Genomic DNA, 13233 nt, shown 5'->3' on the forward strand with positions numbered 1-13233 from the left:
GCATGCTATTCAAATGACCAGTTTGAACAAGAATAAAAACTGAATTTTTTAAGCACACACATACAGAGAGAGAGAGAGAGAAACACACGCATTGTCTCTCTTTATCTCCCTCCACTTGGCTTAATGGCAGCAAAGGACAGACACACTAGCTTCTGACGTAAGACTCCGGCCAACCAAGCCATGACCTAGTTCACAATCCGTGACCTAATTCGCGTCCATGACCTACTTCACTGTGCACGGTCGTGGTGGCGAAGCAATGATTCGGCAACCATCCGTCCCTCTGTGTCACACACACACACACACACACACACACACACACACCTTCTCCATTAACTCTTCTCACTCTTACCGTCTCCTCTCCCCCACCCACCCACCCTCAGCCTACTAACCGGTCATCGACCTGAGAGGAACGTGCGTTGATCTGAATACCGCTGACAACGGCAACAGCCAGGTACAAGTTTGATACTCGTCCAAGCGCACGCGATGCGCGCGCGCGTGTGTGTGCGTGCGTGCGTGTTTGTGTGTGTGTATGCGTGCACATGTGTGTGTGTATGTGTGTGTGAGAGAGAGAGAGACTGAGACTGAGACAGATAACTTATTCATTGCCACGCCCCACATGAACAAGGGGCAATAACAAAATTTGTAAATGTCATAACTGTCAGTGTTTATGCAATTGATTCCACAGCTTAATAAAGAAATAAACTAAGACAATACGGTGTCTCTGGTTTTAAAAGCTCTACATAGATAACATGCAAGGTTTCGAATAGTACTATCATCAGTACTATCATTCATTGTTAACAGTTTCAACCAATAACGAACACAGTTTACTGCAGAATTAATATATATTGGATATCTGTTTGTTTCCCCATACACGAGATCATTAAATGTTTTCATGTCGAATCCTATTTTTTTTTTTTTTTAGTCCCAATAAGTGAAGAGATTCACAATGTACAATAGCAGTCTTATCTAATCCCCACAATTTTGAACCATACTGTACGATTGGTTCTATCTGAGTATTTAAAAAAATGTCAAGAGAGTTATTGTTCAACAAAAAAAAGTTTCTTCATAACTTGCAGCAGTGCATTCTTTGTTTTACCAGACAAGTTTCTGCATGCAGCTACAAAGCTCAAACGAGTAAAGAAAACAGTGCCAAGGTATTTGTAAGCATTAACAACTGGTAGAACAATGCCATCGTAAACCCACATTTCCCTTGCTGCCAAATATCCCCCCCCCCTTTTCTAAAAACAATGATATTACTTTTTTCAAGATTAACCTTTAATTGCAATTTAGTTCCTGAATTTTTCAAATTATTTAGTTGTTTTTGTAGACCAGTAACTGTGTCTGAGAGCAATACGATATCATCAGCAAGTAATGATATAAACAATTCTATTAAGTCAACAGTGAAACTAGCACCATGCCTTCCCTGGTCTATTACTTCCAATACTAATTCATTTATAAAGAAAGAAAACCAAACAGGACAACACACATCACCCTGCTTTACTCCCCTTGTACAATTAATATAATCTGTAAGTTTGTTACCACATCTAATTCTTGTTTTAACTACGCCGTACATACATTTAATACACTTGAAGAGCTTCCCTGTTATCCCTTGTTTTATCGGAATAGGCCATAATAAATTTCTATTGATATAATCAAACGCCTTTTCAAAATCAATAAACGCTACGTAGAGTTTACGATTTAGAAAAAAACTGTTTCTGAATAAGAGACAAAAGAGTAAACATATAATCAGTTGTTGAATATCCTCGTTTAAAGCCAGCATGATGTTCGTCTGTTATATTATTATGCTCCACATATTCCTGAAGCCTCCTATTAATGATTGTACTAAATACTTTGCTACTGATATTGGACGGTGATATGCCTCTATAATCATTAGTATCATTTACATCCCCTTTCTTATAAAGTGGAACGGTTAACAATTCACACCAACTATCGGGAAAATATCCTTATCACATAAAGTATTGAACAATTTTACCCAAAAAAATCTACAAATATTTCACATGGAGCTTTCAAAAACTCTCCGATGATTCCATCAGGACCTGCAGTTTTATGGTTCTTAATCTTTCTTAGTGCAATTAAAACTCTTTCTTTTGATACTGGTTGATTCATAAGTTCATTCTCCATCGCTGGCAAATCTGGTTCACTGCTGTGATACGAATCTGTATCAAGTAAGGCTTTGAAGTGTATAAACCAATTATCTACAGAAATTTTGTTTTTGGGTTGCTTCTGCTTTGACGAAATTTTATTCAAACACTCCCAAAACTCTTTTTGATCTTTAATAGACACTATTAAATCATCCAACAAGTTTTTATTAACTTCTTTTTTCTTCTTGTCACAAAGATGTTTATATTCTCTTCTAGTCCAAACGTATAAACTGTTATCATCTTTATCTAATGTTCTTCTGTTCTTTCTAAGTAATCTCCGAACATTTCTCCTAAAACATCTACATTCATCATCAAACCAACCCTTCTCGTGCATATTGTTATCATGGCCACCCAGCTTTTCCTTTTCAGCACTGCTCGCTTCAACATAAAATTGACGAAAACTGGTACAAAGGCACCACAAACCGACCGAAATTGCTGTTGGGCCCACGGCATGGTATCATACAAGGTAGGTAGCAAAATTACAGACCTGTACACCTCTGCTGCCACAGTTATTACCCAAAAACATCAGACAGTGTGTGTGTGTGTGTGTGTGTGTGTGTGTGTGTGTGTGTGTGTGTGTGAAGTCAAACTGATTTTTTTTAGGATGAAAGAATGAATTTACATACAGTTTCGCCTCAGAAAAAAAGAAAAAGAAAAATACTTCATAATGAATTTTTTTTTTTTTTTTTTTTTTTATTAAGGAGAATAAAGTACTGTGGTGGAGAAAGCATAACATGAAAATAATACGGCTTGGTAGGTAGTGAGCAAGAACTCGCCCAGATTGTTTTAAAAAAAAAACTGGATGAAACACTGACAAGATTTAACATGGAAATATGCGCCGAAAAGACCAAGTTGATGGCCAGCCACACCATCACCATCGCTGCTGATGTAACACTCCGTGGACAGAAACGTGGAACTGTTGAACAGTTCACCTACATGGGATCCATCATCAGCAATGAAGGGTCCAAACCAGACATCCACTCAAGGGTAGACTCAGGAAAATGTTCCCTTCTCACTTCTCGACTTGTCAGCCGCCTTTGACACGATAGACCATTCAATCCTTCTTTCCCGTTTTCATTTTACATTTGGCATCAACGGCACTGTTCTCAACTGGTTCAAACCTTATCTCACTGATCGATTCCAGTCTGTCGTCGTCGATAATTTCCAGTCTGAACCTGTTAAAATCAAACACGGAGTCCCACAGGGATCTATTTTAGGTCCAGTTCTCTTCACACTGTCCACTGCTCCTCTTGCTGAAAATATCAACCACCACAATGTTACTCATCATTCATATGCTGATGACACTCAACTTCCAAGAAACATCTGAATGCTTCCTGGACATTCAAAACTGGATGAATCTAAATAAATTACAATTGAACGCAGACAAAACCGAAGCAACGATCATAGGAACTAAACAAAAACTCTCACAGCTGACAAAATCAAACTTGGCAGTACATCCATCCCTCTTTCCAGTCTCAGTCAGGAACCTCGACGTTGTCCTTGACAACAAACTGTCCATGCAAAAAAATATCAGTCAGCCATGTCTGGTTTGTCTGCATCATCCATTCAGTCCCTTCAGCGCATACAAAACTCTGCTGCCCGACTCGTCCTCAGAAAGAAAAGATCTGAGCACATCACTCCTATTTTGCAACATCTCCATTGGCTCCCTGTCTCACACAGAATAAAGTATAAGATCAGTACTCTATGTTATAAATGTATTCACAAATCTGCCCCTTCCTATCTTTGTGGCTGCCTTCACCTCTACACTCCATCTCGCTCTCTACGATCGGCTTTGGATCCACTCTGTTTACGCATACCCAGATTCAAACACTCCACTGTTGGACGCCGTTCTTTCTCTGTCTCTGGACCTTGTATTTCGCTTCGTCAGGTCTCAGCACTCAGCTCTTTCAAGTCTGGCCATAAAATCCACCTCTTCACAAGATAGCCTCCCTCCCCTACCTCTTCCTTTTCTTCAGTTTTCTTCAGTTTTAGAGTTATGCATGCGTGTGAATGACTGGTGTGAAAGCGCTTGGATTTGTCTCTGCACAAGATTCAGCGCTATATAAATACCATCAATATTTATTATTATTATTATTATTAGCAAAGACAATATCAGCACTGTCCAGACTGAAAACTGTATGGAAAGACAGCAACATGTCCATGAAACACAAGATCAGACTCCTGCGTGCACTGGTGTAATCCATCTTCCTGAAAACATGCGAGACGTGGACCCGGACACTTTCGGCGGATTTGGAAAGAAGAATTCAAACCATGGAAATGAGGTGTTATCCGCGTCGGATTATGCTGCTGGTCAGGAATCTGCCTATCAATGTGCGGTGTAGTGTATAATGGATCTGGCCGAACACAGCAACGTCTGTTTGAGAAACTGAAACTGAAAATGTTGGTAATGTATTTTCTTGCCCTGCCCTCAGGCGATCGACGTCTCTCTCTGTCTCTCGCTCTGTCTCTGTCTCTCTTTCTCTGTCTGTCTGTCTTATTTTTACCATGCTTATGCCTTTATGTAGTATAGTATTCGTATTCTATGACTTTAAGTAGCACTGTGTAGTTCATGCAATGACATATATAATGTAGTTTTGTGTAGTGTAGACCCTGTTTCAGGGCGGGGACTGAATGAAAAAAGCGCGCCAGTGCTTATCTATTATCCTCGATAATAAAGAATTTGTCTTGTCTTGTCTTGTCTCTCTCTCTCTTTGATTTTATTCTACAGACGTTTCACGGATCGATGATCTCCAGAGTTGAAATATTCCTTTAGTCAGCCAATAGATAACGCATTCAACACGTCAGCAGTCAAATCAGTAAAGTGGTCTCTTTTTCAAACACGGAATTTGTGCTCTGTATGATTAACGGCCTGTGTATTTGACGTGTGTTTGAATTTGTTTTACTGTCATCATCTTTGTGGTCATCATCATAACATAAGCGCGCACCGGGTCTATGTGTATGCCAGACACCTCCCCTTCCCTCCCCCTTTTAATTGTTTATTGTTGCTGATAGTCCAGCCGACCGCACAGGGCCATGTTAGGACTGTCAAACCAAACAAATGCTCAACCACTTCAACGCAAAAACTGTCACATCTTTTCTTTTCTTTTTTAACTCACTCAGTACGGCCAGTCCTCTCTTCTCCTCTACACAGACCCCTCGGATGTCCAGTGGGTGTCTGAATGACCCAACCTTTAGCTTCCGTCGTCAGAATTGTGGTATTCTTTGTCAACATTCACGTCTTCAGTATAAGAGCCTTCCGCTTGCAATATTTTGATGATGGTAATTCGGGTGAAACGCTGTTAACGTCGTCTCTTTCGCCGTTCGTATGGAAAGAGTTAATCGCCAAGACAAACCCACAAAACACAGTTCATGACATTATCTTAACCATTTAGTTCCTGAGGGGAAATAAGACTAGGCCGTGTAGAGGACGTCAGCCCTTCCGTTTAATTCATCGTCCAGGTTGCGAAACAAATATCGTAAAAGCGGATTAAAAATACTTCGAAGTCAAACGAAAAATACACCAAAAAGCCATATATGCAGATAACACTGCAGAATGGACGGCAAGTACCCATCCCACTGTTTACAATTTCACTATTGACCTAATCACAAAAGCAAAACAGCACAGATAGTAGGCCTACATCATAGACTGCGAGAAAAGAGAAATATGTGCCAAGGCTTGCTCGACCGGAAAAAAAAGAAAGAGGAATGGACTGGGAAGACAGTAAAAAGGAGACAACAGTGAAGGAGGAAGAAAAAAAAGGGGGGGCAGAAACAAAGACAGTGATAGAAAAGAGGAAATTTCTTGCACAGAATTTCCAGAAGGCGGGGATACTTTTTTCTTTTCTTTTTTTCTTTTTTTTTGCTGCCCCGTCATCTGCACCGTTTCAGTGGTATTACTCCCACGCCGTTCATTTAGATTCCCCCATACACAGCCACACCCGGGTTTGTCCGTCGTAGTTCCAGCGTCGGCAGTCCACAGGGAACCATCGATGTTAGGTCGCCATGAGGCTACACACCAGAGGAGACCCTGCACTACTGTTGAGTCACTTCGGTGGTGTTCAGTGGTGCCGGGGATACTATTTATACTGTAGGATTTCCTGCATCTGATCCCACGGGTGGGTCGTGGGGAGGGGGATTTAGCAGATGTGGGGCACAGAAGTATGGATCAGTCTGTAGCTTTGACGCATTATTGTGCCTCCCGGAAACTGAACTGGAACGAACGACGACGATGACGATGATGATGATGATGACGCTGACGACCACCACCATCACATTCACAATACAGCATTTCAAATTTAAACAGTGGCAGCACTGTTACTGTAACTGTAGTGGCCGCAATACACCATCCTCTCTTCACACACACACACACGCGCGCGCGCGCACGCACGAACACACGCACGCACGCACACACGCGCGCACACGTAGGCGCTCAGTTGCGAAAGGCTGCGTCAGCTGAGGTGATTTAGTAAGTTGCGATTTCCTTGCAAAGATCAGGGCTGAAAATGCGCCAAAACTGGGGGTGAACAAATATTCTACAAATTCAAAACTGACAAACTACGGCAAGACCGGTTCGAATTCAGGTTTACCTAAGTGTAAGAAAATAAATAAATCCCGTGAAAAAAAATTCACTTCTTGCTCTCATGGTAACCTCAGTTTCGACACCCCTCCACTTGCGCGCTTGGGGTGAGTCTAGTCAAGGTCTTCAGTGTCGGCGGGTTCATGGGGGACTGTCGGTGGAGGGATGCAGTATCCACTCTGACTGTCGATGGAGGGATGCAGTTTCCACTCTGAACAATCAGAACTGACAGGCACTACCGAATACCACCGAAGTGACTCAGCAGCAGTGCAGGGTCTCCTCTGGCGTGTGGCCTTCTGGCGACCTAACAAAAATATTCACTTCCTTCAAAATAATGGAGGGGGGGGGGAGGGGCAGTGGGGCGGGGGGGGGGGGGGGGCAGCAAACAAAAAGTATCAGATGGAAAATTGCAAAGCCAGCACTGTTGAGCACTGACAATCTCCAACAGTCACCTGTTATCCTATGGCCTTCGCCTCCCAACTCCTTCCCCTTCCCCCCCCCCCCCCCACACACACACACCACACACACACATTGCCGGCGGAGGAAGAAGGGGGCGGGGGCGGGGTATGGCGGGAAAGTGGGAATGATTAAGAAAGGGGGAATGGTAGGAAGGAAGGAAGGAAGGAAGAAAGAAAGAAAGAAGGGTAAAACGAAAGGGAGCCGGGCGTGGGGGAGGGGGTAATTAATTACGAAAATGAAAGAAGGAAGGAAAATTAAGAAAGACACACAGACATAGAGAGAGAGAGGAAAAAAAAAAGAACAAGAAAACAAAAACGAGTACACACACACACACACACACACACACACACACACACACACACACACACACACACACACACGAAAATGGGTTAGGCGAAAGCCGGGGGGAGGTGAAGTCTGTAGAGATTCACTGAATTACCATCGGACGGCCCCGGCCTGGTTTAGATAAGACAAGAATCGATCTCCCCAACCTACCCCTTCCCTCCACCCTAACCCCCGAAACATCCTCCCCCCCCATTACCCCCCACCCCCACCGCCCGCCCACACACACACACACACACACACACACACACGGGCGTAAGCACAAAGCTGCAGCAGCAGCAGTACTGCTCCTCTCTTAACTATCGAAGGCAGCAGCAGCAGTAGACAGACGGAACGATGAGCTCAGCCTCTGGCTCCAAGGAACGTCCTTGGACTTTTCTTTTTCTCCTTCTTCCTCTCGTGGGGGGTTGGGGGGTTGGGGGGGGGGGGCAAAAAAAAAAAAAAGGAGGGGAAGCAGGGGTGTGGGAGTGTGGTGGTGATCTGAGTGATCTGACACACTGACCTCATTTCCCCTTTTCCCCCATCTCTCCCCCCCCCATACAACCACCACCACCACCACCACCCTATCCTACCATTCTCTACCTCTTCCTTCATCTCCTTCTTTTCACATTCCATCAATCACCCCACCACCACCACCACCACCACCACCCCCATCTCGTTTCCACCCTTCCCTGCCTCCCTCCTGGCCGTCTCATCATCTTCCTAGTCCCCCACTCCCGCCCCCCCCCCCCCCCGTCTGTTCCATCAACCACCCTCCTTCCCGCCCCATCGCCCTCCACACCCACCCACCCCACCCCCTGACCCTCGCCTCTACTCCCTTCCCCGCAAAGCTTTCGGTGTCTGGTGGCTGGAAAGGAGAATGGGAAAGAGACAGTGGGGTGGGGTTGGGGTGGGTATGGGTGTGGGTGTGGGTGGGGGGAAGGGCTGGAAGATTGGCAGTTCAATGAACTGCTGGAAGAAAATGGTCTGATCGAACTTTGGCGGAGGGGTGGAGGGAGGGAGGGGGAGGGGGGAAGGACGGGAGGGGTGGGGGGTGTTCTTTTGAAAACTTTTCACTTTGGCTCGGTCGCTTGCTGTATGTGTGTGTGTGTGTGTGTGTGTGTGTGTGTGTGTGTGTGTGTGTGTGTGTGTGTGTGTGTGTGTGTCTGCGTCTCTCTCTCTCTCTCTCTCTCTCTCTCTCTCTCTCTCTCTCCTTCCTCCTCTCCTCCCTCCTACTTCAATCTCCCAGCACCTCACTTTCAACACCAGCAAGATCTGTCAACACAAATCAGTTGCTGTTGTTTTTGTTGTTGTTGTTGTTTTCGATAGTGTATGCAGAAGTCTGGATTCGAAACCAGCCACTCTGTCTATTCTGTCTGTCTGTCTGTCTGTCCTCTTGCACCCCCTCCCACCACACCCCTACCCCCTCCCCTTCTCACCTTGCAAAATCCCCCGACAAGATTTATGCAGTTTCTATTTTGTGTAACACATGGTGGAGTTGTACTATTTATTATATGGGAGGCAAATACGGCCTATTTTCATACTGGAAATTAAACCACCGAGGCAACCATGTGTTTGTTCTGTATTGTCCATGTGTTCTGTGTGGTTTGTTCAGGATTAAAGAGGCTATGCCAGTCTTGAATAAAAACCTATTTGTGTTTGCACATTTCTTCTGTCTTTGCTGCTGTGTGCACATGTCAGATGATCGGTATAAGGACAGACCCGGCGCTTCCTTTTTTGAGGAAGTGTCTGGGTTCGTTCCAATGTACCTTTTATTTATCTATGTGCTAGCTGAATCGGTAGCGTAAGCCGCACTGACTTGAAGTTGTGTACTTTGTGAATGAAGAGAGTTACCATTCTTTACTATTTGTTAATCTATTTTCATACTGTTCCTCTCCAACGAGCCAGTTTTATTCATTCTATCTACCGTCTTTTCCACAATCCTTCCACTCTCTTACATGTATGCTTGCCGGCGTTTAAAAGGGGAGGGCGAAAAACATACTGACTACACAGATAGAGAGAGGAAGAGGGGTGGCAAAAAGAGAGAAACGGAGAGAGGGGGGGATGGGATAGAGACATACAGACGGATAGACAGTCACACAGACAGACAAGGGGGCTGGGGGGGGGGGGGGGGGCAAACAAATTTCATTTCACCAGGGTAATGAGATAAGCAGTATGCACATGGATCTGTTTTTCCCACCACCCTAGCTCCTGAGAGAACGAAAGTAACAGACAGGCAGACAACAGAGACACCAAGAGATGGACAAGAACAAGAACACGATTCGTTTATGCAGGCCACCGGTCCTTCGAAACGGGTCCATGCATAGGTCAAGGTGTACATGCAGAAATAAGACGAAATGGAACCCAAGGAAACAATACTGCTGACATAATCATACCTTCATACCTGTGTCAAATATCAAACAAAGCACGCATAAATTCTTGTGATTTACAGTCATTCAGTTGCAATCTGCATAAAAATATACACGGCTAGTTTACGAAAAAATACCGCTGGTCCATAACGAAGAATAACAATGTATGACTGATTACTTTGAATCAAGAACCTGGTTCCAGGAGCAACAGTGACAGAGAGAAAGAATGATGATCGTCCAGTCAACATAAATCAGTCAACATAAACCTGTACACGAAAGGAAAAAACATTTATATGCTGTATGGATAGGCACATTTCTTCTCCTACTCCCACCCCCTCCGTCGCTTTGCTAACTGTTACCTCGAGGTGGGTGGTCGAAGCTTCCCTACTTTATTCTTGTCGAACTCGCCGCTTGTTTGCGGGTGAATACGAGCGCACGCACGTGTTTTCTATGTGGATGGCGTGTGGCGTGTCGTGTGGCGTGTCGTGCGGGTTCGCGTGGTCGGTGTGATGTGCTATTGTATTGTACTACAAATGCCTATGATTGTATTCTCTCTCTCTCTCTCTCTGAGTGTGTGTGTGTGTGTGCCTGCTGTTAGTCCTCGTTTCTATTTTTGCATTCGTCAACAAGATACCAGGAAATGATCGTCAGTTTCACATTGATTTGCAAACAGGTAGGGTATCTATGGATGATTATGATGAACGTGACTTTTTTCAGCACAGAGATAACAACACGTACCTGAATGACCACCAGTTCCGATCAGACTTGCAAAGTTCAACAGAAATGTTTGGCTCCAACTTTTCATGGGCTATGCAGTTTTTGAATCACGTAGACCCACATTTCATCGCTTTTGATTTCGGTGAGTTTTTTAATTTATTACATTCGTGGGAGGGGTGATATCACAACGATTTTTGCATTGGGGGGGGGGGGAGAAAAAAATTGTTTATGCATCACTGAGCATTCGCTCATAATGCTACAGCCTTGGGGGCTAGTTGGCCTTTGCGAATCATCCCAACACCGACTGTCCTAAACCCCTCTTGGTCGAGAGAGTGGGGATTAACTTGGGCAAGACGCTCTCCACTATAATCAAAATCTAGCCCACACAGTTGGGACAGCAGTTGCTTCCTCTGCTGTTCTGATGGTCATAGTCGGACACGACTGACTATCATACATTGAGTATACGTAAAAGTCAAGCAGCGATGTCGTGTCATTTACTACAAAAGATAAAGAAGACAGTCTTCTTGAAGAAGGTGTACCTTTGCCAGTGGGCAGGGGGGAGAATGAGATAGGGGGCGGGGGGGGCGGGGGGGGGGGCGAGGGGGGCGGGGCAGGGGGGAAAACAAACAAACAAGTAACGACACAAAGTGGTTGGTTCAAAACATGGAATTAAAAATCAACACGCCTTCTTCTGACCACTGTCGGTTTTGGCCAGCTGACTTTTGTTGCTACACAGTAAAACAGTTTCGTACAATGCGTGCTTTGAACTCGCCAATGGACTGCGTGTTTACTCACATACAGCCTCTTCCATCAACACCTTTGTTAAATTCCAGCCCTAAGATATCCCAGAAAGAGTGGATCCGTTTGATGTGGAAGATGGACAACGACAGTAATTCTTGTCACAACAACATATTTCTCTGTGTGAAATTCGGACTACTCTCCCCAGGGAGAGCGCGTCGCTACACTGAGAGCGCCACCTTTCTTTTCTTTTCTTTTTTTTCCTGCGTGCAGTTTTATTTGTTTTTCCTATCGAAGTGGACTTTTCTACAGAATTTTGCCAGGAACAACCCTTTTGTTGCCGTGGGTTCTTTTACGTGCGCTAAGAGCACGCTGCACACGGGACCTCGGTTTATCGTCTCATCCGAATGACTAAAGAAAAGAGATTAGCGCCTAACTTAGAAATTGTAGAACTAACATCTTGTACCATATACCTGGTGGTCCTGATTTCAGCTGTGGAACATCCCAGGAATATTGTATGTAACTTGTCTGATCCCGAACGTGGGTTACGTCTGTGAGCACATGTTTTGCGATGTGGAACGGTCATCTTTGTTGTTGATACAAACGCAGTGCAAGCATGTGATCTTGATTGTAGATGAGAGGGACACATTGTGGCATAGCATCGGTGAAGTGGGGGAGAACACCGTTGAGAACTTAGGTATAGCTAAGCGCCCACCATTAAAGCTGACTCTTATTCTGTCTTTATCAGAAATAGGCCATCCTTTCTGTCAATATTTCTTATCCAAACTTCTAGTGTTGTGCGGGCGTGCACGTGCGTGCATGTGTGTGTGCGTGCGTGCATGTGTGTGTGTGTGTGTGTGTGTGTTCAATACAGACCTGAAACATTCTTTTTTTTGGGGGGGGGGGGGGGGGCGTTGGGGGGGGGGGGGCGGCGGAAAGGACTCCTTCCCACTAAGGTTTCGTTTTCACTGTGTGGCCTGAAGAAAATGTTCATTTTACACTGCTCCTAGCCAAAAGCACACTGTACTAAATGTCGATAGCAATACCTTTCTCCCCCCCCCCCCCCCCCCCAGTCCATACTCTATCCACACACACACACACACACACACACACACACACACACGCACGCACGCACACACACACACACACACACACACACACACACACACACACACACGGCAGTCAAACGATTTACATGTTTCGGTGACCCTCTTCTGTCATCCTGACTCGGTTTCCCAGGCAGACGAAAGGGGAAGAAAAACATAAAAAGACGGCGAGGAAGAGAGATTGGAAAAGAGATATGCACAAACAGACGGACAGAGAGAGTGAGAAGAGACAGACAGACAGACAGACAAACAGTGAGAATACGAATAGGAAGAGAGAGGGAAACTGAGACCGAGAGGGGCAGGGAGAGAGAGAGAGGGGGGGGGGGGGCGTGGAGGGGGGGGGGGGAGAGCGATACAGAGAGAGATGTACGAGTATGGCCAGAGAACGACAGGGAAAAAGGGAAGGAAAAGAGAGAGAGAGAAGAAGAAGACGAAGAAGAAGATCAATGGAAAGAGAGGGAGAGACACAACGATCACCACTGATATAGGAACAGACCGAGAGACGTTGACGAGTGCGCACAGGACGGACACAGTGATAACTATATAATGGACAACGCATGTTAACTCCCCACCAAAGCTGGTTTCCTCCCTCCTCACTCAATCTCCCGACTCTTCATGCTGCCTTCTGGCTTCCCAATGCAATAAAAGGTGTAGCCCCCTCCAACTTCCTCCAGCTGGGTTTCACCAGCAAACTTGGTTTCGCTCAGGGCTGCTATGTCCACCTGGTAGCGATCAAGCATTCTAGCAATGAGCACTGTGCGCCTTTCTGGTGCGAACATTCCAGG

This window comes from Babylonia areolata, chromosome 18 (genome assembly GCF_041734735.1).
Source record: "Babylonia areolata isolate BAREFJ2019XMU chromosome 18, ASM4173473v1, whole genome shotgun sequence".
NCBI classification, from domain to species: Eukaryota; Metazoa; Mollusca; class Gastropoda; order Neogastropoda; family Buccinidae; genus Babylonia; species Babylonia areolata.